This window comes from Oryctolagus cuniculus, chromosome 5 (genome assembly GCF_964237555.1).
Source record: "Oryctolagus cuniculus chromosome 5, mOryCun1.1, whole genome shotgun sequence".
Lineage (NCBI taxonomy): Eukaryota > Metazoa > Chordata > Mammalia > Lagomorpha > Leporidae > Oryctolagus > Oryctolagus cuniculus.
In genome coordinates this window covers 127,919,324-127,945,147 of record NC_091436.1, presented here as the reverse complement: position 1 = coordinate 127,945,147, position 25,824 = coordinate 127,919,324, and the positions used below count along the sequence as shown (strand labels likewise).

The 25,824-nt window shown below is 49.0% G+C and overlaps 1 protein-coding gene and 1 non-coding gene across 3 annotated transcripts in view; one reads left to right on the top strand and one right to left on the bottom strand.

Annotated features, from left to right (window-relative positions):
• The window catches only part of CCND3 (cyclin D3), a 99,380-nt gene that overhangs the window by 25,950 nt on the left and 47,606 nt on the right, over nucleotides 1-25,824 (bottom strand). The window lies entirely within an intron of this gene.
• Nucleotides 9,819-9,948, top strand: LOC127493369 (small Cajal body-specific RNA 14). Its single transcript, XR_007923423.1, has one exon. It is a non-coding gene; the product is annotated as a small Cajal body-specific RNA 14 (non-coding RNA).

Genomic DNA, 25,824 nt, shown 5'->3' with positions numbered 1-25,824 from the left:
GTCTTCCTTTGCCGTTGGTTCACCCTCCAATGGCCGCCGCGGCCGGCGCGCTGCGGCCGGCGCACCGCGCTGATCCGATGGCAGGAGCCAGGAGCCAGGTGCTTTTCCTGGTCTCCCATGGGGTGCAGGGCCCAAGCACCTGGGCCATCCTCCACTGCACTCCCTGGCCACAGCAGAGGGCTGGCCTGGAAGAGGGGCAACCGGGACAGAATCCGGCGCCCCGACCGGGACTAGAACCCAGTGTGCCGGCGCCGCTAGGCGGAGGATTAGCCTAGTGAGCCACGGTGCCGGCCGATAATAAATTTTAAAGTTGGGCTGGTGCCACAGCACAGAGGGGTAAGCTGCCCTTATGACGCCAGCATCCCATATCAGAGTGCTGGTTCAAGTCCTAGCTGCTCTGCTTCTGATCCAGCTCCCTGCTAATGCACCTGGGAAAGCAGCAGAAGATGGCCCAAGTGCTTGGGCCTCTGCACCCGCATGGGAGACCTGGATGAAACTCCTGGCTCCTGGTTTCAGCCTGGCCCAGCTCTGGCTGTTGTGATCATTTGAGGAATGAACCAGTGGATGGAAGATTTGTCTCCCTCCCTCTCTCTGGCTCTCTATATTTCTCTGTCACTCCATCTGCCTTTTGAATAAATAAACATCTTTAAACAAGATTATAAAATGGCCCTCTCTCTAGGCAGAACTTACCATGAGTAACTGGGTGCACAGGGGCTTCCAAATTAGACAGACCTAGGCCTGAGTCTCACCCCTACAAAGTACTGAGATCTGGGGCAGCGATCTGATTCCATCTGCAAAAGTGGATAGGAAGGCCAATCCAAGAGGGTTGCAGTGATGTCAGATAAGGCAGGAGAGCACTGGGAGCCTCAGCCCCGTGTTGAAAGGGCTCAACTCTCAGTAGATATTTACACTGGCAAAAGCCTGATACAGGATGGATGGACAGAGGGACCAGTGGATGCAGGAAGCCTGATGGGACTCAAGATTCAGAGAGCCAATGAAACCCACTCCTTAAAACAAGATGCTCCCCTTAAAAAGGGTAGCCCCAAACTCCAGATGGAGCAGAGGACCAAGGTCACTGCTGCCACCCACTGTTTGGTCCCTGAGGCCCCCTGCTAGCATGCTGAGCCCCCCAAGGCTGGGCTTCCTGCAGAATAACAGAGAAGACAGGAAAGACCACTTTCAGGAGCTCCTCCTTGGCGGTGGGAGGCTGGGCATGTGGGAGCGGGCAGAGGGTCCACACAGGGCCAGGTAGCAAGGCCAGACGAAGCAGGGGTGCCCTGGGCTCCCTAGCAGATAACCCAGATAGGGTGCAGCCCCCAAAGGTGGGCTCTGCTGCCCTCCCTCCCACACTGAGACACATCACACAGTCCCAGCAATGTTTCACGCAAAACATTCCTTGCTGGGTGGACATCTGGCCTAGTGGGTTAGATACCCAAGTACCAAATCAGAGTGCCTGGGATGGCGTCCCAGCTCTGGCTCTTGACTCCAGCTTCCTGTTAATGCAGAGCCTGGGAGGCAGTGGTGATGGCGCAAGTAAGTGGGTTCCTGCCACCCACATGGGAGAGCTGAAGTGAGTTCCTAGCTACTAGCTCCAACCCAGCCCAGTCCCTCAATTGTGGGCATTCGGGGAGTGAACCAGTGGGTGTGAGCTCCCTTTCTCTCTACTTCTCAAAAGACAAATAAATGGGGGCCAGTGTTGTGGCTTAGTGGGTAGGGCCACCACCTGCAGTGCTGGCATCCCATATGCTCCGGTTTGAGTCCTGGCTGCTCTACTTCCAATCCTTCTAGCTCTCTGCTATGGCCAGGGGAAGCAGCAGAAGATGGCCCAAGTCCTTGGGCCCCTGCACCTGTGTGGGAGACCCGGAGGAAGCTCCTGGCTCTGACTGTGGATCGGCCCAGCTTCAGCCGTTGTGGCCATTTGGGAAGTGAAGCAGTGGTTGGAGGATGTCTCTCCTCTCTGCCTCCGCCTCTCTGTAGCTCTGCCTTTCAAATAAATAAATAAATAATATTTTTTAAAACACAAATAAATTAATTAATAAAAAAAAAACCAGAAAAGCAAAACATTCCTGGTTTTCTTCCAGGCAACTCCTTCACTGGCTTTTCTTCTCCCACGTCTGACTCTAAACTAAGCTCATCCGCCTTCTGTCCATTATTTTACTCCATTCCTTCAGCCTCAGCTTTCTTCTGTCTCCAGCTCTGACCAGCCATCTGGGGAGTAAACCAGTGGATGGAAGATTCTCTCTCTTTCTGTAAACTCTACCTTTCAAATAAATCTTAAAAAAAAAAAAAAAAACAAAAAAACAAAAAAACAAAAAAACAAAAAAACACAACCCTGACACCCTGACATCATTCTTTCTGCTCCTCCTGCTCCAACAGGTTCCTTGTGGACCTGCGAGCAGGTCCTGTCACCAACACTCGCCCAGCGCCTCTGGAATCTGGTCCCTCCACTCCCTGTGCAGGCACCCCCACCCCCCAACGCGAGCCTGTCGCAATTCTCTCCCTATCTCCATTGACCCTCTCTCACCAGCTCCACAGCAGTCTTTCATAAACCTCAGGAATGTACACGTGCTTGCTTTCTCTGCTTCTTTAAAATCCTGACCAGTTATCTGAAACGGGCATGCGAAGTTTAGCCATTTTTTTCTTTTAAGGCCACCACGCTCTGGCTCTAAATTCTCCCTTCGGCCCCACTTCCCCTCCCCTAAGACACAGACACCTACACTCAGGTCTGGGAGGTGACCAGCATGGATGCCCTCCCTCGGCTCGCACGCTTCCTCCAGCCCCAAAGGCCTAACCCATCTCCGCCTCTCTCGAAATGCCCCACGTCCATCACGGCCAGCTCGAGATCCACTTCTGCAAAGTGACTCCATTTCTGCTGCTGCTGCAGGTTGAAGAAGGTGGAGGTGGGACAGTGGTCGCCCACAGAGGCCACCCTGGTGACTGACCACTGAGGGGGAACTTGCCTTGGCCTCGTCCCCGTGTGTCAGGGACTGGTTCTCACCTTTGCAGAAGGAGAAGTGCACTTGGTTTTCTTCTCAATTTAGTTGAGAGGGAGAGAGACGGACAGATATGGTGCCTCTACCCACATGCCCACAGCAGCCAGGGCTGGGCCGAGCTGAACTGAGGAGCTCAACCCATGTTTTCCAGGTTGAGTGGCAAGAATCCAACTTCTTAAGCCATTGCAACTACCTCCCAGGGTAGGCAGTGACAAGAAGCTGGCACTGGGGCTCGAACCCAGGTACTCTGACTTAAGATGTAAGCGCCCATCACTAGGCGACACACCTGTCCCAAAAAGCAGACTTGTTGCCTGGTGAGTAGGTATACTCTAACCATCTCTAATATGACTAAAAGCTAAAGAATTGGACACATAAGACAGGAAAACAGCCACCAAGCTGAATACCAAGCCAGGGAAACAGCTCATGTGCTCCTGGAACAGGAAGCCAGACTCCGCTGGGAGGGTGGGGGTGGCGAGCACAGAGCCAGCCTGCTCAGCTAAGGCAGGAACAAGTCGGGGTTCACGGGGTGAGCCAAGCGTTATGGAACCTGGGTTGGACGCCTGCCACTCAGCTGTGACTCTGGACGGCTTCCCTAGCCCCTTGGTTTCACCCATCAAATGGGGCAAATGAGCCCCCTGCCTGGCCCTCTCTTCCTGCAGAGATCCTTGTGGACCCCGTCCCCCCTTCTCTCAGGCCTCTGCCCACCCCTCTCCTCCCAGAGCGGCTTCCCCTGACCTCTCCCCAGCTCTGGCACTCCCGTCTCCTCCTTCTCCTGCCATCTCCTCGGGCCTGGACCAGAGCCTGGCCAGAAGGAAGTGGTCACAGTAAGCATTCCTGGGCTGGATGAGTGATGTGTACTCACCCCGTGGGGTTGTGCGGCTGCCTCGCACTGTGGACAAGGACAGCCTCCCTCTGAGCCTAAGAGCAGATCAGGGGCTCCCAGGCTGGCTGGGAAGACAGGCAGATGCCCAAGAGGGCCACCTGCTCCAGCCTCTGTGTGTGTGTGTGTGTGTGTGTGTGTGTGTGCGTGCACGCTCAGACTTCTTCCAGGGGAAAGACTTGGTGACGCTGCTTGGGGCTCCCTGTGCTGTATCCAGAGCGAGCAGACGACGACCAGGTGGCAGTGAGGCGTGAGCACTTGCAAGTGGTGTGTGGGTCAGCTCTGCCAGCAGCTCCAGCAGCCCAGGCGTGAGACAGCACCTGGCCAGAGCCAGGCTGGCCAGGAAGGAAGTGGGGACCACGCTGAAGGTCTTGGGGCTACAGTAGAATTTGAGTTGTGCCTCCAAAGGCCCAGAACCAGAGCCTGAGGACAAGCGCCGAGGCCTTGGGAATAAATAAGCAGGGAGCCATGGAGCAGCTCTGCCATAACCTTGTAAGAGGTGACACGGCGGCTCATGACAGCAGAAGTGCGAGAGACAGAGTCACGGGGACCCAGATGGTGGGGGAGGCGGGGTCCAGGATGACTCCGGGATTTCCTGCTCTGGCAACTTCGCGGAAGCTGTTTCCATCTCCTTTGTTAGCTATCCAAAGGAAAAGACCAGACTTGGGGGAGGAGGGAAGAGTTAGTTTCACAAGTTGCTTTTAAGGTGCCCACAGACATTCAAGTGAAGCCCCACGCCAGCTGGCCAGGCTGAACAGACGCCATTTGTAGAGTTCCTTACAGTGTGCTGGCAAAGCCACGTGTCCATCTGCATCCTCACAACCATCAGGTTAAGGTCGGCATAGTCACGATCTCATCTGACAGGTACAGCAACTGGGACTGGGTCCACAGGCGGCAAGGGGCGTGGCTGGCATGTGAACTGGCCCCCTTCACCTTGCCGCCTGGGGTCCCAGGGGAGGGCACCTCTGGGATGTCCTTCACACAGGCAGCTGTGCCTGGGACTGGAGGCTGCCACAGGGAAGGTGGAGGCTGGGAACACCTGGCTTAAGGGGCAGGTGGGAGGGATACAGGGGCCCGGAAAGAGAAGAGCCGCGAGGTCAGGAGGGAGCAGAAGTCCAGGCAAAGAGTTAATGCCCATCACAAGGCTGCCAAGGCCTCTCCCAAAGCAGCCAGGACCCTCCCTCAGCTCACACAGGGCCCTACATCTGCCCGAGCACCCTCCCAGCCACATTCTTCCTTTAGATATGCTAATAGGGGCCAGAGGGGAGAGGTCACGCCTTCTGTGGGCTCTGAGCCTTTGTGTCTCTTTCAACCCTTCGCATATCTTTGCTCTGACCATTATGTACAGATTTTCTCCTTTACATCTAAGCCGGGACTATCTTCATCTCCATTTCTGGCAAGATTACTTCAAGCTGACCCCCTGCAATGTGAGATACGACAAAACACACAGGGCCTTCTGACTCCAAGCTGGATTAACATAGGGGCTCTGCCTCTGCCCCAAAGCACTTACGCCTCAGTGTTTTTGCCTGTGGAATGGGGTAATATAAATCACCTTGTGGGGCTGGTGATGCAGACCTGAGAGGTTCAGTATCGCCTGCCGGGTATGTTGAGAATTCTGATGGCCCCACTGCATGTGCAGATTGGACATGGGAATCTCTAGGCATGGGGCCCAGGTTCTGAAGGAACCTCAACCCCCACCCTAGGAATTCCACTCTCCTCCTGTTTGCGTATCTTCATACAGAATTTATCATGGCCTATCAGTAAACTCTCTCAGTAGGCCAGTCTCTCTATCCCATGATCAGAAATTCTCAGAAGGCCAGTCCCTTCCTAGACTGGCTGTGGTTATTTCCAAATCAACAAGCTATTAAGTCATGCCTCTTCAACTGTAACAATCATCTCATTTTGAGAGGGCAACTCAAGCCTTCTAATTTATTAATTTATTCACTCACTTGCAGTTGGCCCCTCAAGTCCTCTCCGGCAGGAATAATTGAGAATTCATGCAAATTCCGGGGTGAGGCCAGAACAATTGGAAAGAGAACAACCTTAGCACAAGTTCACCCAAGTCTCCCCAGGGTACTGATAACTGGTCCATAATTAATAATACTGCTAACAGGTCTATGCCACTACTTTGTGCCAGGCAGAGATATGTATGTGTTTTAGGTAGGTTACCTATTTCACCTTACTTTTTAAGGATTTATTATGTATTTGAAAGGCAGAGTGACAGAGAGAGGAACTGAGAGAAAAAGAGAGAATCTTTCATCCACTGGTTCACTCCCCAAATGGTAGTAATGGCCTAGGCCCGGCCAGGCTGAAGCCATGAGCTCCATCTGGGTCTCCCATGTGAGTGACAGGGGCCCAACTCCTTGGGCCATAACCCACTGCCTTCCCAGGTACATCAGTAAGAAGCTGAACCGGAAGCAGAGAAGCCAGGACTCAGTGGACACTAGCTATGGGATGCCAGTGTCCAAGGAGTGGCTTCACCTGTAACATCAGCTCCAGATCAACTATTTTAATGCTCAAATTTATTGTTAACCTAACTTTACAGAGGAGGAAATCAAGACACAGAGAGGTGAGGTCACACAACTAGCATGTCGGTAAAGGTAGAATTTGAACGCAAATAACCTGGCTCCAGCATCAGGACTTAACGATCACACTAAGTAAATTAGGGCTGGGTCGGCCCCCAGTGGCCCGAATCAGACTATGGAGGAAGAAAGCTCCATGCAGGCCCCAAGTCCAGCGAGGAACCAAGACGAGGAGGGAGGGAGTCCCTGAGAGCCCAGACTGGGGGACACAGCTGACCACAGGCTGAAGGCTTCCTGAACTTCCTGGCCAGAGAGATGAATGACATGAAAGGGAAATTTCTCCAGGAGAAGAAAACATTTTTGAGGTTTTCTGGTTGTTGTTGCCTCGTGTCTGATTTCAGATGTGCAGTTTCTTCGCTGAGTCACACAGAGGGACATCCTGGAACGGGCAGGGAGGAGCAAGCGTGGCTGTGGCCTCCCCATTCCTGGGGCAGTGGGTCCCCAAGGCAACTCCTTCCATGACCAAGACGCAGCTGACTCCACTGCTCGCCTTCCTCATCGTACCCCGAGTCTCTCCAGGTAACGAACAGTAACAGTGATGGATGTCTGGGTGAAAAGTTAGGGGGATCAGCAGTTCAATAAATATTCATGAATCTCCTACTGCAGGCTCCACAATCAGCCACCCCTATGCTGATTTCCCAGCTCTTCCACTTATTACCCTGGGCAAGGGACCGACCCTCAGTTTCTTCATCTATACAATGGGGGTATTCATCCTGCAAGCCTGAAACGAGGCCACGTAGGTAAGAAAGACAAAGATCCTGGCACAGATGGTAGCTTCTGCGTGCCAGGCACTGTGCGGGGCTGGAAATCAAAAGAGGACTACGGCTGGCACCCCTAGGAGCTCCCGGTCCAGTGAGAGTGGAGACAGAGGTGCAATGAGTCTGGAAGGGGAGCCAGTTCCCAAGGCTGAGGACACAAGACCAAGGGCCACACTGGGGCAGGACACACCAAGTTCCAGGTCTCTAGTCCCGGTTTCTCAGACAAGGACCTGGGTAGGAATCACCTGGAATTCTGTTAAAATGCAGACTCCCCTTCAGTAGTTCTGGGCGAGACCTGAGGATCTCATTTCTGCCCAGTTCCCCCAGCAGCTGCTGGGCCACAGGAGACACCGGGAGGAGTGAGGCGCACACTCGGGGTCCGTGCTCAGGCGACTTTCAGCTGCTCTCCTGCACCGACTTCTGTTACCCTTTGTATTCACTTCAGAGCAACCCGGGCTGGTGAACGGCAGAACCTGTTAACTAGGCAGCTGCTCCAGGTCCCAGAACCAGAATCTCAGACAAAACCCAGTGATTCTTTTAATTATTATTATTATTATTTAGCTGGAAGGCAGAGTAACAGGGGGAGAGAGAGAGAAAGAGAGATCTTCTATCTGCTGGTTCACTCCTGAAATGGCTGCAATGGCCGGAGCTAGGCCAGGCTGAAACCAGGAGCCAGAAGCTTCTTCTGGGTCTCCCACGTGAGTGTGAGGGCCCAAGGACTAGGGCCATCTTCTGCTGCTTTCCCAGGCTCATTAGCAGGGACCTGGATGGGAAGTGGAGTTCCCATATGGGATGCCAGCTTAACCTTCTACACCACAGCACCAGGCCCCAACCTAATGATTCTAACATCTGTTATGTCCATATCCTTGTGTGTCTCTCCTAGCTGTTTCTTGTTTTTTGTTTCTTGTTTTGTTTTGTTTTTTTTTTTTTTTTTAATATTTATTTATTTATTTGAAAGAGTTACACAGAGAGAGGAGAGGCAGAGAGAGAGAGAGGTCTTCAATTCGCTGGTTCACTCCCCAGATGGCCTCAATGGTTGGAGCTGCGCTGATCTGAAGCCAGGAGCCAGGAACTTCTTTCGGGTCTCCCATGTGGGTACAGGGGCCCAAGGACTTGGGCCATCTTCTACTGCTTTCCCAGGCCATAGCAGAGAGCTGGATCGGAAGTGGAACAGCTGGGACTTGAACTGGCACCCATATAGTACTGCAGGTGGTGGCTTTACCCACTACGCCACAGCACCGGTCCCATCTTCTAGCTGTTTCCTTTAATTACTTTTTTTTTTTTTTTAATTTGAAAGATATACAGACAGACAGCAATCTCCTACTCTCATTGCTTTATCTCCAAATGCTGCAATAGCAGGGCTGGCCAGGAGGGAGCCAGGAATTCTATAACTATGTCTCCCATATGGGTGGCAGGGACTCAACAGCTTCACTCATCACTGCCACCTCCCAGAGTGAGCACCAGCAGGAAGCTGGACTGAGAGGGAAGCCAGGGAGCCAGGAGTTCAAGTCAGGGAACTTGAACCCAGGCACCTGGACAGGGGATGTGGGAGGCTCATCTTAATCTCCGCACCAAAGGCCCACCCCTAGCTGTCCCTTTTCTAAAGCAAATCATTCTAAATTGTAAAGCATTCAAAAGTTTTTTGCATCCGGTATTCTTCTGTAATAAATTCTCTTTAAAAGGTCAGAGGTTTATGAGAAAGGGGTTTAATTCTAAGTCTTTTATTATTCACGTAAATCACCTTCATTCCAACTAAAGTGGTAGGAGAGGTGAATGTGTACTGAAAAAGATTAGAATTTCTGGCTTGTACATAAAATGTTGATATGGAGGAAGATAACATTTAGCTTACAGCCAATGGGACAAGAACTGTCACCAACGCAAAGACTATGTTAGGTGAACCACTGTGCCAGAGAACACAGTGCCTTGAAATTTTACAGTTCATATATGGAAGAAATGTGGATGGAGGGCCCCAAATTTAACAAGCCTCATGTTTATTTGGCTTTACAAATAATAACTTGTGGAACTAGAATAAACTTTTCTAAGTTATCAATGATGATTCTTTTCTAGTCAACCGTGCTAGAGGAATACTATTTTATTCTATTTAATGTTACAGGAAGAGGCAACTACAGAGAACCCAATGAAAGGACACAAAAACAAGAGTGATCGGGGGCTGGCACTGTAACACTGCAGGTTAAGCAGCTGCCTGCGATGGAGGCGCCCCATGGGAGCTCTGGTTCCAGCCCCTGGCGTTCAACTTCTGATCCAGTTCCCTGCTAATGTGCCTGGGAAGGCAGCAGGAGAAGGCTGGAGTTCCAGGTCCCAGGCTTTGGCCTGACCCAGCCCCAGCTGTTGCGGCCATCTGGGAGGGGAACCAGTGGATGGCAGATCTCTTTTTCCATCTCTCCCTTTCTTTGTAAATAAAAAAAATAAAATAAATAAAAAAAAAACTTTTAAAAAAGGAAAGGCATTCTATAAGAGGCCTCTCGAGCAATCAACACAGTGTGTTGTTTTCCTGGATTTTGTGATGTTTGTGATATGTTTCAGCTTTAACATTTCCTCTACCATGCTGTGATTTTATTTATAAAACTGAAAGAAACAGTCACACGTGACTGCTCCTGGTATTCACTGCATTTCTTGGTTGTCCAATGCAACAGTCACACACATCAAAACAGAGGGTTCCTGGGGGCCAGTGTTAAGGCACAGTGGGTTAAGTCGCTGCTTGGGATGCCGACATCCCAGATGGGAGCATGGGTTCCGGTTCTGGCTGCTCTGCTTGGGATCTAGCTCCCTGCTAAGGGGCCTGGGAAGCCAGTGGGAGACAGCCCAAGTGCTTGGGTCCCTCCCACCCATGTGGGCCAGACCAAGATAGGGTTCTGGGCTCCTGGATTTGGCCTGGCCCAACCCGGGCCATCATGGCCATGAAAGGAATGCATCAATAGATGGGGTATTTTTCTCTGTGTCACTCTGCCTTTCAAACAAACAATAAAGAAATCTTTTTGAAGGAAACAAAACAAATGTTTCCTGCTGATGGAGTCCATATAGTCATCAAATTTTCTGTGGGATGGCTCCACAGATGAGAAACAACCACTTTCACATCTTTTATATGTGTGCTTTTCTGTTATTTGTGTTACTAAATTCTTAAGCTTTAGAGCCAAGAAGACACGGATCCACCCTGGGTGTACCTGAAAGCGCGTGGGCTCTGGTGACAGATCTGGGCTTAACTCACAGATCTGCCACTTGCTGCGCAGTCTGGAACGAGTTCCTTCTTGGACCGCATGCTTTTTCCTCTATCTAAAGTGGGATGGTAATCTCTATCCGGCTTGCTTGGCTTGTGGATCAAATAAGACACAGTATGTAAAGTGTCTATTATGTGGTCATTCCATGAGCTTGTGGTAAAGACACTGAGAGGTTTTCTGAGGTCAGGCAGGCAATAAGAGGTCCCTTATCCAGGATGCGGATTGGGGCTGGCATTGTGGTGTAGCTGGTAAAGCTACTGCCTGTGACGATGGCATCCCATATGCGTGCTGGTTCACGTCCCGGCTGCTCTGTTTCCAATCCAGCTCCCTGCTAATGGGCCTGGGAAAGCAGCAGAGGAAGGCCCAAGTGTTTAGGCCCCCGCACCCACGTGGGGGACCCAGATAAAGCTCCTGGCTCCTGGCTTCGCCTGGCCCAGTCCTGGCTGTTGTGGTCATTTGGGGGAGTGAATCAGCAGATGGAAGACCTTTCTCTGTAATTCTGCCTTTCAAGTAAATGAATACATCTTAAAAAAAAAAAAAAAAAAAAGAAAAGAAAGGATCTGGATTTCAAGTTTATATTAAGAATCTTACTTCCTCTCAACCTTCCACCCCTTTTGAGACAGGAAGTGAAGCAAGCCTCTGTTATTCCTAGCCCTCGGCAAACCTAACCCCTCTTAGCTCTTCACCAAAACACAGGTCCTAGAGGTGTTCCCTCGCCATGCCCCCCTGCGCCTCCACGTGTGCATGACATGAGCACCCTTTTGGCCATGCCTGTGAGAAATCGTGGATCAGATGATATCTCTGAGCCTCTTCTGCCACAATCTAAAAATTAGGCAGGAGAGACATTTCCAGGGCCTTTCGTAGTTAACAGTCTGTAAGCGAGCCAGCCAGTCCTGTGTACACGTAATACAGGTAACTCAGTGGGTTCCTGTTGATTCTCTGAAGTCTCTCCCCAGAGCTACAACATCCTCTGTTGACAGTGGATCAAGAAGGCTGCAAAGTATAGATAGTAGTTAACATGATGTGGCCATGCAGTTAGACACCTGCTCTTGGATCCTGGCTCCATTAGGCTCTGGTTATACGGCCTTGGGCAAGTCCTTCATTTATCTATGTATCTATGTATTTACCTATCTACCTACCTATCTAGCTACGTATCTATCTATCTATCTATCTATCTATCTATCTATCTATCTATCTTTTTATCTATCACGGGGCGGGGGCAAGAACTTAATCCAGGTCTCCCATGTGGGTGGCAGGGACCCAATTACTTGAGCCATTATCACCCCTGCCTCCCAGGATCTGCGTTAGCAGGGAAGTAGACTTAGGAGCAGAGCTAGGTAGCAGGTATTGAACCCAGGCACTTTGGGAAGAGACGTGGGTATCTTAACCGCGAGGCCAAGCGCCTGCCCCAGCCTTCCACCTCCTGAAGCCTCCTTTTCCCCTGCAGAAGGGCGCTGACCCAGCCGTGCGCCTCCCGGAAAGCTGCTGTGAAGGTACAGAGGAGCAGGCCTCTTCTGTCCTGGACCTGGGACGTAGAACCTTGAAGGGGTGGTAATGGGCAGAAGGGGCAAGGGACGTGGACTGACAGTGGGACTCCAGATGGCCGCACATGGCCGAGCTGGGGAAGAGAATGGCCTTGCTCCCTGGCCAGCTCCACCCCCACGTGTCTGGGCGATGTCACCAAGACGTTGGGCTGGGTTAGAGAACACTAAGCTACCCCAAGCGGGAATGACAGATATTTCTGAAATGCATCCCAAATTCTCTATCTCAACAGGCAATGCCAAATCCCCGCTGAACAGCACAGGGTCTGTTCGCCTCTCTTCACACTGGCACCGTTCCTAATCAGAATTTCATTCTCTCCTCAAGCAGTCAACTTGAAGCTTCCATTTTTTTCCAGCCTCGGAAAGCTCAGCTCATTTGCCCTAAAATCTTTAAAGCAAACAAAGTGATAAACCAAACAACATTCCTACCATTTCTCTCTTTTTAAAAAGCTTGGCCTTTATTTATAATAGTAAAAAAAACAACCAAAATGTACAACCATGGAAGAGTCAAGATAAAATTGTGAAATCCAGGCACAGTTTTTTCATGAATGTTTTGAAGATCTCATATGCATACATTTCAAAAAGTTTTGCACCATAATAAGCTCATCTTTTAAATTTCCACAAACTTTTGGAAGTATCTGATTATTATATAGAGCGCTATAATATAATAACATACATGTTATAATTGAATACTGAAAGCAATCATGGGAGTAGATGTTTGGCCCAGCAGTTAGGACGCCAGTTGGGGTGCCTGGGTTCGAGTTCCAGCTCTGCTCCCAATTCCAGCTTTTTGCTAACACACACCCCAGGAAGCAGCAAGTGATAGCCCAAATTACTCACAGGGAAGACCTGGACTGAGTTCCTGACTCCCAGCTTCAGCCTAGGCTAGCTCCAGCTGTTGTAGGCATCTGGAGAGTGACCTGGAAGATGGCAGAGTGTGTGTGTGCTCTCTCTTCCCTCTCCTCAAATAAATTAATTTGAAAAAAAAAAAAAAAAAAAAGGGCAAGCAAGGGTGTAGACTAGAGCAGAGGTCACCACTGGAAGTCCTGGAGTTGGATCGCCAGGGCTTGCCTCCCAGACCTACCACATACTAACAGTGTGACCTTGACAAGTTCTCTCTGCTTAGCTGTACATCGGAAAAATGATAACAGAAATAACAAGAGCTCCGATTCCATAGTCAGACTTCCTGCCTGCTTTAAATCTGGTGATGTTGTTTTCTAATAGCTGTGTGATCTTGGACGGTTAATTAACTTTTCTGCCCCTCACTTTCCTTACCTGTAAATAGGACATGCCACTAAGGATTGCCCAGGCAGCGAAACCCTCAGCACAGGGCCCAGCAGTTTGTGTGACATCATCATCCCTCTACCCCAACCCTCCCATCAATCATTTTTAAATAGGATTGCTTCTCCAAGTCACCCTGACAAGGAACACCTGTGCGACTCCCCATGCGTGACATCAACATGCACCTAGCACAGGTGCACTCTGTGGCAGGGGGCTGTCACCATCAGCAAGGACTGGTTAACCAGGCGCTAACCTTCCCTCTCTAGCAGGAGTAGCTGGGGGCTGCCGGGGTTCACTTTAGCCTGGTGGAAAAACAACAGCCGGAGCATCCTGTACAGTGAGCCACGTGATGCCGTGTGTACCGCTCATGAACTTGACGGGAAACTCTCCGGCTGTCTGCACAGGGCTCCTGATGGAGGGTCCCAAGTGCCCATGTAACCACTCAACAACAGCCCAACTTAGCCAGGGTCACAGAGAGGCAGCCACCTGTTGAACCACAGCATGGTTCAGTTCCCATTATAGTTCTGCCTCCGGATAAACTTTGACACTATTATCAACTTAAGCCTGAAAAGGGGTATGGGGGTGGGCGGCCAATCGGGGTATTTCTCTTGAGCTTAACTGTCAGTTCCCTGCAGTTGTTGGCTCCCAGCAGAGTTAGAGGAGTTCATACGGCACCTCCCCAAGACTTTCCCTACTTCTCCTCCAAGACTTCTCCATACAAGATTGTCATAATTCATGTGTGCGAGGTGCTGATCTGTTTTAGACAGCGCTCTGTGCTCCAGCATGAGGCATGGCCTCAGAGGCCGCTCCCAGGCCACACACGTGGTGTGGCCTCACCAAGCGCTCGTGCTGTGCCCAGCTCCTCAGTCTCACAGGTTCCAAACCATCACTCGCCAGTGCCCTGAGGCAGCAGCACAACCACACTGACCAGGACAAGCCAACAGTGGCAAAGAGACGCCCCATGCCTCAGATTGGCACCTTCTCTCCCTGAACCCCAACCCCAGCACCAGTGGGGAGTCACAAGGGGGACTGTGGGGTGACAGAGTAGCGCTAAGGGAGGCAGACAAAGGGTGTGGGGGTCCAGGCTGGGAGTGTGGGGGGCACAATCACCCGGCCAGGCCAGCTCTCTGCCCAGTCACTACTTTCCTCCCCTCTTCCTCTCCCCTTCCCTTCCCCCTCCCCCTCCTTCTTTTCTTTTTTCTTTTTTTTTTTAAGTATATCCAGGGTTAAAGGGCTGTTCTTCAAATATATGTTAATTTTCTGGCCTGGTAACAATCACACCTTGTTGGTCTGGAAGCCATAATGTCTTATTATTTATTCAAAAGGCAAAGAGACAGAGACATAGATCTTTTATCCCCAATTCACTCCTCCAAATAGCCACAACATCTATGGCTGGGCCAGGCTGAGGTTCAATTTCCATCTCCAAGTGAGTAGGAGGCACCCAAGTACCTGAGCCATCACTTGCCGCCTCCCAGAGCGTGCACTGCCAGGAATCTGGAAGCAGAAGCAGAGCCAGAACTCGAACCTGGCACTCTGATACGGGCTGTGTGCATCTCAAGTGCTGGTTTAAGTACCACCAAATGCCTGGCCCCTTCCTGTCTTCTTAAGGTAACGCTGCACACCTCTGCTCTCTCTGCTCTGCTCTATTCTCACCACCTGCCTCCCAGTCTTCCTTCTGTGCCGCTTGTGGAAGAGGTGAGGCAGGCAGGGAGAAATGCAACCCTACAGCTTGTAGATGCTATTGTTATTCCCATCTGATGTAGGAGGAACCTGAGGCTCTGAGAAGTTCTCATTAGAAACTGTCTTTTGGGGCCAGTGCCATGGCACATCAAGTTAAAGCCCCAGCCTGCAGTGCCGGCATCCCATATGGGAGCTGGTTCGAGTTCCGGCTGCTTCATTCCGACACAACTCTCTGCTAACGGGCATGGGAAAGCAGTGGAAGTTGGCTCAAGTCTCTGGGCCCCTGCCACCCACGTGGGAGACCTGGATGAAGCTCCTGGCCTCTGGCTTCAGCCGGGTGCAGCCCTGACTGTTGCAGCCATGTGGGGGTTGATGCCTTGCTGGCCTCACCCCAAGCACACCTCCAGACTCACGGCACAGCGCTTGCCCCTCAGCACCTGCTTGCTAATTTGAATGTTGGGATGCGTGAGGCTGCCATTTGTTCAGGGCCACAGGGCAGACTGACTCACTGCCAGGAGGGTGTATGCAAAGAGCCGTACGTACAGAGACCCACTGGTCTGGTCACAGCTTTACCCGGTCCCCCATCCAAAAGCTCACCTCTGTAGAATGACTCATTGGGATGAGCAGCCCAGCCTAGGGCACTGAAATGAAAGAATCTCAGGAGAGGACTCAGGGTCAGGAGGGGACTCGGGGAGCCCCTGTTTCAGCCTAACCAAATTATTCACTTTCCCCCAACCCCAGTTCCCAGAAATTTAAATTTCAAAGATCAATAAAATTTCCCCCAAAATTTTGGAGACCAAAAAGCAAGGTTGTTGCCAATTAAAGTTATTAGGGAAAAAACCTATAGTCTACATATACTGTATTTCATAAAGAATACCTGAACACCAACCAAACTCTTAAAAGAAGACTCAGAACAAATAACCTCAAATGCCACAACACCCAGGTCTGGGCTGGGACAGAAGCCAGGAGCCAGGAGTGCAACTTAGTGTCTCCCATGTAAGTGACAGGGACCCAAATACTTGAGCCCTCACCTACTGCCTCTCAGGAGGCTGGACTTGGGAGCCAAGCCACGAAATACTGGTCCCAAAGACAGGACTATTTTTTGTTTTGTAAATATTTATTTATTTGAAAGTCAGAGTTATACAGAGAGAGAGAAGAGAGGTAGAGAGAGAGAGAGAGAGAGAGAGAGAGTCTTCCATCTGCTGGTTCACTCTCCAATTGGCCACAACAGCCGGAGCTGCACCGATCTGAAGCCAGAAGGCAGGAGCTTCTTCCAGGTCTCCCACAGGGGTGTGGGGGTGCAGGGGCCCAAGGACTTGGCCCATCTTCCACTGCTTTCCCAGGCCATAGCAGAGAGCTGTAGTGGAAGTGGAGCAGCCAGGATTTGAACCAGGGCCCGTATGAGATGCCAGCACTGCAGGTAGCGGCTTTACATGCTACGCAACAGCACTGGCCCAATTTATTTATTTATTTGAAAGTCAGAGTGACAGATAGAGGGAGAGACAGACAGAGAGATTTTCTATCCACTGGTTCACTCCCAAGATGGCCACAATGGCCAGGACTGGGCCAGGCCAGAACCAGGAGCCAGGAGCTTCTGCCGGGTCTGCTGTGTGGATGGCAGGGGCCCAAACACTTGAGCAATCTGCTGCTGCCTTTCCAGGTCACTGGCAGGGAGCTGGATTAGAAGTGGAACATCCGGGACACAAACTAGAACCCACATGGATGCCAGCGTCACAGGCGGAAGCTTAACCCACTGTGCCACAACGCCAGTCCCAGGAGAGTACTCTAAATGAAAAGAATGTTTTTATATAAAAAACTCAGTTCAGCTGATGACAACTAATTTGGAATCACAATCCCACACCAGCCCCAAAAGATCCATATAGCCCTGTTTGCATTCCTTGGAGATGGACAGTTTACAATTTTTGAAACATTTACTTTTAAAAAATAAAGGCTAAGACTCTAAAAAATGTAAAATATATAATTATACCATTTTTATAAAAAATTTAACTGCCACTGATAATGCTTCAATAACTCTGTTTATCTATTCCACTCTACTACACATCCTGCATCTTGGTTTCCTCTTTCCTTTCTCAGTAGTGTGTTGTTGACATACCATAGATAGACCTAGTTAATTCACATGCTACACTGCATCCTACCCCATGAGTTTACATGTCAGCTTTACTTACTTTTTCCAACACTGAATGGACATGTGGTTGTCTCCCTCCCTCCTTTTGTCATTATAAAAAATACTACAATAAATATACGCGTGCATGATTGAGTCCCCATATCTTGAAAGAGGTGTTTCTTCAGGAAAAATACCAAATACTGGCAAACTGTTTGATCACAAGGATTGAGTCTTTTTATTTATTTATTTATTTATTTATTATTATTTTTTTTGACAGGCAGAGTGGACAGTGAGAGAGAGAGACAGAGAGAAAGGTCTTTCTTTGCCATTGGTTCACCCTCCAATGGCCGCCGCGGCCGGCGTGCTGCGACCGGTGCACTGCGCTGATCCGATGGCAGGAGCCAGGTGATTATCCTGGTCTCCCATGGGGTGCAGGGCCCAAGCACCTGGGCCATCCTCCACTGCACTCCCTGGCCACAGCAGAGAGCTGGCCTGGAAGAGGGGCAACCAGGACAGAATCTGGCGCCCGGACCGGGACTCGAACCTGGTGTGCTGGCGCCGCAAGGCGGAGGATTAGCCTAGTGAGCCGCGGCGCCGGCCTGAGTCTTTTTATTTTAATAGTTATTTCTATATTGTCTTCTAAAGTACCTTAAAAAATCATCAGAAGTTCTTGTTAATGTAGTTTTAAGTGCTGAGTCCAACTCTCTTCTAACTCCTGCTCAAGGAAGCAAGTGCTAACTTGGGAAATCGAATCTCTGCCTAAAGCCAAAACCTTCTCAATCTGAAAATATGAGATTAAGAGAAGAAAAAACATTTGACAAAATCCAGTATCTGTTCACAATAAAAGCTCTCAGCAAAGTAGGGAGCAGAGCTTCTTTAACTTGCTAAAGAAGACATCATAAAAACTTTCACTTATCATCACACTTACGGTGAGAAGATACAGGCTGTCCTGCTGAGAGCAACAGCAATTCACTCTCTTTCAATATTACACTGGGAGTCAGCCAATGCAACAAGACAAGAAAATGAAATAAAAGGTAGATAGATTGAGAAGGAAGGAAAAAAACTGTCATTGAAGATAAAATAATTATCTAAATAGAAAATCTAAAAAGCACAAAAACCCTTTGAAATTAATAAGCAAGGATAAGCAAGACTGGAGAATATAAGGTTAATATACAAAGATCTAGCACTTTCCTATATACTAGCAATAAAGTGGAATATGAAATTAAAGACACTTTACCATTTACATTAGCACCCCAAGAAATGAAACACATCAGGATAAATCTAAGAAAATATGTTTAAGATCTAAATGAAGAAAATTTTATAAATCTTCATAAAAGATAGCAAAGAACTAAATAAATGATGAAATACTTCATATTTACGGATATGAAGATTTAGAATCGGGGCTGGCACTGTGGTGTAGCAGGTAAAGCCGCTGCCTGCAGTGCCAGCATCCCATATGGGCGCCAGTTTGAGACCCGGCTGTTCTACTTCGGATCCAGCTCTCTGTTATGGCCTGGGAAAGCAGTAGAAGATGGCCCAAGTCCTTGGGCCCCTGCACCCACGCGGGAGACCTGGAGGAAGCTCCTGGCTCTGGATTGGTGCAGCTATGGCCATTGTGGCCAGTTGGGGAGTGAACCAGTAGATGGAAAACCTCTCTTTCTCTCTCTCTCTGCCTCTCCTCTCTCTGTTTAACTCTTTCAAGTAAAATAAATAAATCTTTTTTTTTTTTTCAAAGAATCTAACATCCTGCTAGTTTAAAAAAAAGACTCAGTATTTTCAAGATGTCAATTCTTGGGGCTGATGCTGTTGCTCAGAGGGTTAAAGCCATGGCCTGCAGCACCAGCACCCTATATGGACAGCGGTTTGAGTCCTGGCTGCTCCACTTCTGATCCAGCTCCCTGCTAATGTGCCTGGGAAAGCAACAGAAGATGACCCAAGTGCTTGGGCCCCTGCACCCATGGGAGAGACCCAGATGGAGTTCCAGGTTCCCGGCTTTTGCCTGACCTAGCCCCAGGTATTGTGGCCATTTGGGGAATGAATCAGCAGATGAAAGATCTTTCTCTCTCTGTAACTCTGCCTTTCAAATAAATAAATGTATCTTTCAAAAAAAAAAAAAAAAAAGGAAGATGTAATTCTTCCCAACTTGATCTAGATATGCAATGTAATTTCAATCTCAATAACTCATTTTGTGGCCATTAACAAATTGAATCTAAAATTGATAATGGTGGGGCAAAAGACCCAGAACAGCCCATAGAATTTGTATTTTTCAAGATTTATTTATTTACTTGTTTGAAAGGCTGAGTGATGGGGTGGGGGAGGGCGGAGATTTTCCGTTCACTGGTTCCTTCCTCAAATGGCTGCAAAACTTCACCCAGGTCTCCCACGTGGGTGGCAGGCACCCAAGCACTTGGGCCCTCCTCTGCTTCCTTCCCAGGCCATTGGCAGGAAGCGGGATCAGAAGTGGAGCAGCCATAACTCTACCCAGCACCTGGTACTCTGATATGGGATATCGGAGTCTGAAGCAGTGGCTTAACCCACTGTGCTACAATGCTGGCCCCGACCTTGCTATTTTGATATATGTGTAGTTTGACAAATGATCATCACAATCATGCCGCTTAACATATCTATAACACACAATATGCACGCTGGGCTGGCACTGCAGTATAGCAGTTTAAGCCTGACCTGCACTCCCAGCATCCCATATGGGTGCCAGTTCAAGTTCTGGCTGCTCCACTTCTGATCCAGCTCCCTGCCAATGGCCTGGGAAAGCAGTGGAGGATGGCCCAAGTGTTTGGACCTCTGCACCCATGAGGAAGACCCGGAAGAAGCTCCTGGCTTCAGAATGGCCCAGCTCAGGCCATTGTGGCTATTTGGGGAGTGAACCAGCAGATGGAAGACCTTTCAACTAAATAAATACATCTTTAAAAAATGCATGTACTACTTTGTACAAACCCTACCCAGTCATCAGCTCTCTGGGCAGCAGTTTGAGTGAATCGCTCATCTTTGTCTACAGTCTGACTCGTGCCTCCTTTAGCAGCTGATACGGTGTACAGTGTGTCCTTATGAATTGTGTACTTAACATTTCCCTCACTCTTTGAAGGCAAGGACAAGTCTGACCCGTTTTGGAACCCTACCCCCACCCTCTCCAGCACCTCACACTGTGCTTTTTATCCTTTTATCAATCATATGTCCCTGCCAATAGCCCCAACTGTCCCCTCCCCTGCCCACACAAGAGACCAGAGTTGTAACACACTGGGTTGAGCTACCACCTGCAACGCAGGCTTCCCATATTGGAGTGTTGGTTCAAGTCCCGGCTACTCCACTTCAGATCCAGGTCCCTGCTAATGCATCTGGGAAAGCAGCAGAGGATGGCCCAAGTGCTTAGGCTCCTGCCACTCATGTGGGAGACCCAAATGGAATTCCAGGGTACCGCCTTTGGCATGACCCAGCCCTGGCCGCTGTGATCATTTGAGGAGTGAACCAGAGGCTGGAAGTACTCCCTCCTGATGTCCTAGCTTAAATGCTACCCCAACTCTTCCTCCCGCAGACCAGGACTCTAAGACAAACTGTTTTCCAAGGGGGCCCCCATCATTATATACCTGTGCAAGAAGCAGAAGCAACCTCTGCACTGTCAGAGTGAGTCTATTGGGTTCGCTAGCCAGCACCTTCACAGACATGCAGAACCTGACCCTGCAGCAGGGACAGGAGCACTCAGGTGGGGTCAGGAGCCGGGTGGCAGGAGAAGCCGTAGGTGGAGGGGAACACCGGGCCCACTCTGCACTATAAAATGCACACGGGAGCCAAACAGATGAGGGGCCTGGGGTTGGGCTGAAGCAGCAGATACACAGATGGCTGTTCACATAAATTGCCTTCCTTTACTAACTAGCTTAAGGCTGAAGTGTAGGCTCAAAATGTGCATAGCCACCACCTGAAACAGCCCCACGGGGATGTTGGGATTTGACACCCTAATCTCTAAGGGAACTTCCCATTTGTCATTTGAGGATTTCAGGCAACCAGTTTGTTCCTGTTCATAACGATGAGAATATCCACAATTTTATGGCATTTTCATTATGCCAGTCATTTTTTTTTTAAGATTTATTTTATTTATTTGAAAGGTAAAGTTATCGAAAGAGAAAGGGAGAAATAGAGAGAGAGAATCTTTCATCCACTGGTTTACTCCCCAAATGGTCACAATGGCAGGGCTGGGCCAGGCTGAAGCCAAGAGCCAGTGGCTTCATCTAGGTCTCCCACATGGGTGCAGGGGCCCAAGCACTTGGGCCATCTTCTGCTGCTTTCTCAGGCGAATTAGCAAGGAGCTGGATCAGAAGTGAAGCAGCCAGGACTCAAAGCCAATGCTCTCTTAGAGGATGACGGCATTGCAGGCAGCGGCTTAACCCTCTGCACCATGCCAGCCTCTGCTCTATGTTTTTGATGACATGAACTTGCTTATCTAAAAGCCAGAGAGGGTGGTATTATTCACCCTGTATCAGAGTTGAGAAAGCTGACACAAACAGAATAAGAAATTTGTCCTAGGACCAGCATTGTGGCCTAGTGGGTTGGGTTGCTGTCTGTAATGCCAGAATCCCATATGGGCGCCGGTTCGAGTCTTGGCTGCTCCACTTCGAATCCAGCTCTCTGCTATGGCCTGGGAAAGCAGTAGAAGATGGCCCAAGTCTTTGGGCCCCTGAACTCACATGGGAGACCCATAGGAAACTCCTGGCTTCTGGCTTTGGATCGGTGCAGCTCCGGCTGTTGTGGCCAACTGGGAAGCGAACCAGAGAAGGGAAGACCTCTCTCTCTCTACCTCTCTGTAACTTTGCCTTTCAAATAAATAAATCTTAAAAAAAAAAAAAAAAAAAAAAGAAAGAAAGAAAGAAAGAAAGAAAGAAAAAGAAATTTGCCCAAGGTCACACAGCTGGAAATGGCCAAGCTGGAATGGGAACCCATGGGTATTTGTGCTGTGAACCATCACACCCTGCAGTGCTTCCTGCAGTACTAAGAGGGTCCAGTTCCCCTGGCGTCTCTGCTCAGCCCTGTCCATCACTTTTTCTTTCAGGTCCTGCAGGAGGAAGCAGAAGCCCTAGAAAGCATCTAGTGTTGAGCTCATTTTTACTGGAAGTATCCAATAAATAAGTCCTTAAAAAAAGGTAAACCCTCCTATCCCTGACCATGTAGCAATCAAAAACACCCTCCTCTCTCCCCTGGGAAGCCACACCCAACTTTAATTTACCCTTGTAAATAACTTCTTCTTTTTTTTTTTTTTTTTTTGACAGGCAGAGTGGATAGTGAGAGAGACAGAGAGAAAGGTCTTCCTTTGCCGTTGGTTCACCCTCCAATGGCCGCCGCGGCCGGCGCGCTGCGGCCGGCGCACAGCGCTGATCCGATGGCAGGAGCCAGGAGCCAGGTGCTTTTCCTGGTCTCCCATGGGGTGCAGGGCCCAAGCACCTGGGCCATCCTCCACTGCACTCCCTGGCCACAGCAGAGGGCTGGCCTGGAAGAGGGGCAACCGGGACAGAATCCGGCGCCCCGACCGGGACTAGAACCCGGTGTGCCGGCGCCGCTAGGCGGAGGATTAGCCTATTGAGCCGCGGCGCCGGCCGCAAATAACTTCTAAGCAACTCCTAGAGCTGAGGGAATTCATGCGTCAAAAAACTACAAGCATGCATTTGTTTTATTTGGAAGGCGCGTGGCCATGTGCGATCACACACACACACACGAGAAAAAGAAATGGAGATAAATTTTCCATCCACTGGTTCACTCCCCAAATGCCCACAGCCAGGCTAGGCCAGGACAAAGTGAGCAGGAAGGAAGTCAATCCTTGTCTCCCATGTGGGTGGCAGGGGCCCAAGCACCTGAGCCATCACCTGCTGCCTTCCAGACTGTGAATCAGCAGGAAGCTGGGATGGAGGGGCTGAACCAGGGCTCAAACCTGAGGCAGAGATCTCAGGCATCAGCTGAAACACACGGCCGAACACCAGCCCTTCAGAAACATTTTTACCCTAAAGTAACCTTACTTTTAAATTCTATTTCCGGGCCGGCGCTGCGGCTCACTAGGCTAATCCTCTGCCTGCGGCGCTGGCACACTGGGTTCTAGTCCCGGTCGGGGTGCCGGATTCTGTCCCGGTTGCCCCTCTTCCAGGCCAGCTCTCTGCTGTGGCCCAGGAGTGCAGTGGAGGATGGCCCAAGTACTTGGGCCCTGCACCCCATGGGAGACCAGGAGAAGTACCTGGCTCCTGCCTTCGGATCAGCGCGGTGCGCCGGCCGCAGAGCGCCAGCCGTGGCAGCCACTGGAGGGTGAACCAATGGCAAAAGGAAGACCTTTCTCTCTGTCTGTCTGTCTCTCTCTCTCACTATCCACTCTGCCTGTCCAAAAAAAAAATTCTATTTCCATCAACTTTTTAAGATGTTTATTTTTATCATTTGTTTGAGAGGCAAAGAGACAGAGAAAGCTCCCACCCACTGGTTCCTTCCCAAAATGCCTGCAATGGCCAGAGAAGAGCTAGGTCAAAGCCAGGAGCCACGAACTAAATCCAGGTCTCCAATGTGAGTACAGGAATCCAAATTACTTGAACTATCACCGCTGCTTCCCAAGATCTGCATGAGCAGGAAGCAGGAGCCAGGTATTAAACCCAGGCATGGAGAAGGAAATTTTAATATAGCTTTTTAAATAAGTGATAGATTGAGCAAACTTTGGAAAGGATCTAGATAATCTGAACAACGCTATTAACAAGCCTGATCAAAGATATAGCAGATATCAATATTTATATGTGTGTTAGACTATTATTATTTTTAGCATACAAATTTACTACAGGTCTTTATAAAGCAAGTCTCAAACATTTTTTAAAAATCAGTGTATCAGCTGGCCAAAATACAGTTAAGTTAGAAATCATCAACAAGTCCCACTTGTGGAAATTTTAAAGCACACTTTCAAATAACTTATGAGTCAAACAAAAAAAATCTTTATGGAAACTTTTTCAGAACTAGAACTAAACAATAATGAAACTACCACATATTAAAATTTACGGGATGTCTACAATAACACCTAGTTATTCCACCTCTAGGTACCTACTAAGAAGAAATGAAAACTTAAGTTCACAGAAGACTTATAAAGGCTGTCCATGGGTGATAACAGCCAAACTGGATATACTCTAGAAGTCCATCAACAAGAGAGGAGATGTGGGACCAGCACCGTGCGTCAGTGAGATAAGGTGCCACCTGCAATGCCAGCATCCACATGGGAATGATGCTTTTAGCTCCTGGTATTCTGTTTCCCTTCCAGCTTCCTGCTAATGTACCTGAGAAATCAGCAGAAGATGGCCCAAACCACATGGGAGACCAGGATGGCATTCCTGGCTTCTGGCTTCAGCATGGCCAGCCCTGCCTGCTGTGCCCATTTGGGGAGTAAACCAGGAGAAGGAGGATCTCCTTTCTTTCTCTCTCTTTACCTCTGTTGCTGTGTCTTCCAAATGAACAGATACATTAAAAAAAAAAAACCCACAAGAGAATAATTTTGAAATAGTTTATATACATCCTACAATGGATTACAATGTGGCAATAAAGAAGAAACAAATTTAAAGTACATGTACAGACCACATATGCTAAGTTAGACACAAAATGTACTACATCATTCCAGTTAGATGGAGTCCTCTACAAATACAGCTCTAACAGGGTTGAGTTTGATGGAAAAGGGAAGATGGATCCAAAAGGGGTTCCATGGAACTTTCTAGAATGATGGCAATGTCCTATATGCGGACTTAAATAATGGCAACATGGGTGTTTACATTTGTCATTACTCAGAGAACTGTAGTCTAAAGATCTGTGCATTTTATGGTATGTATATTCTTTTTGTTTGTTTTGTTTTTTTGGTTTTTTTTCCTGTGGTATATATATTCAATAAAGAAAAGAAGCATAGGATGCAGCTAAAACATCATTTGTGGGGAAATATATAGCCTTAAGTGCATGTATCAGAAAACAGAAAACATTCAAAATGGATAGATCAAGCACGGAAACCTAGGAAGTTAAAAAAAATTAAAGGAGAATAAATCCTTAAAAATCAGAAAAAAATGATTAAAAATAGAAAACAAATAGTAGAGAAAATCCATAAAGTAAAAATATGGAAATTAGAAAGATTAACAAAATAAATAAAAGGAAATACTGATCTCTAAGAAAAAGGAAACAAGATGCAAACGTTTGAGAGCATTTTTAATTTTTTAAAATATTTATTTATTTATTTGGAAGAGTTACAGTGAGAGAGACAGAGAGAGATCTTCCATCTGCTGGTTCACTTCCCAGATGGCCAGGGCTGGGCCAGGCTGAAGCCAGGAGCCAGGAGCCAGGAATTTCTTCTGGGTCTCCCATGTGGGTGCAGGGGCAAAATCACTTGGGCCATCTTCTGCTGCTTTCCCAGGCCATTAGCAGGGAGCTGGATCAGAAATGCAGCAGCCGGGACATGAACCAGTGATGGGCCCCATGTTTGAGATTTTTGAAGTGACATATTTAAAGCTATAGCAGAAATTTAAAGCATGAGAAAATACTTAATAACTTTATGCTAGTAGATTTGAGGCAGACAAATTAGATGATATTATAAAGAAAATATAGGGCCCAGTGTTGTGGCACTGCAGGTTAAGCTGCCACCCGTGACACTAGTATCACAATGCGCACAGGTCTGAGTCCTGGCTCCCCTGTTGTGGATCCAACTCCCTGCTAATGTGCCCGAAAGCAGTGGAGGATGACTGAAGACCTTAGGTC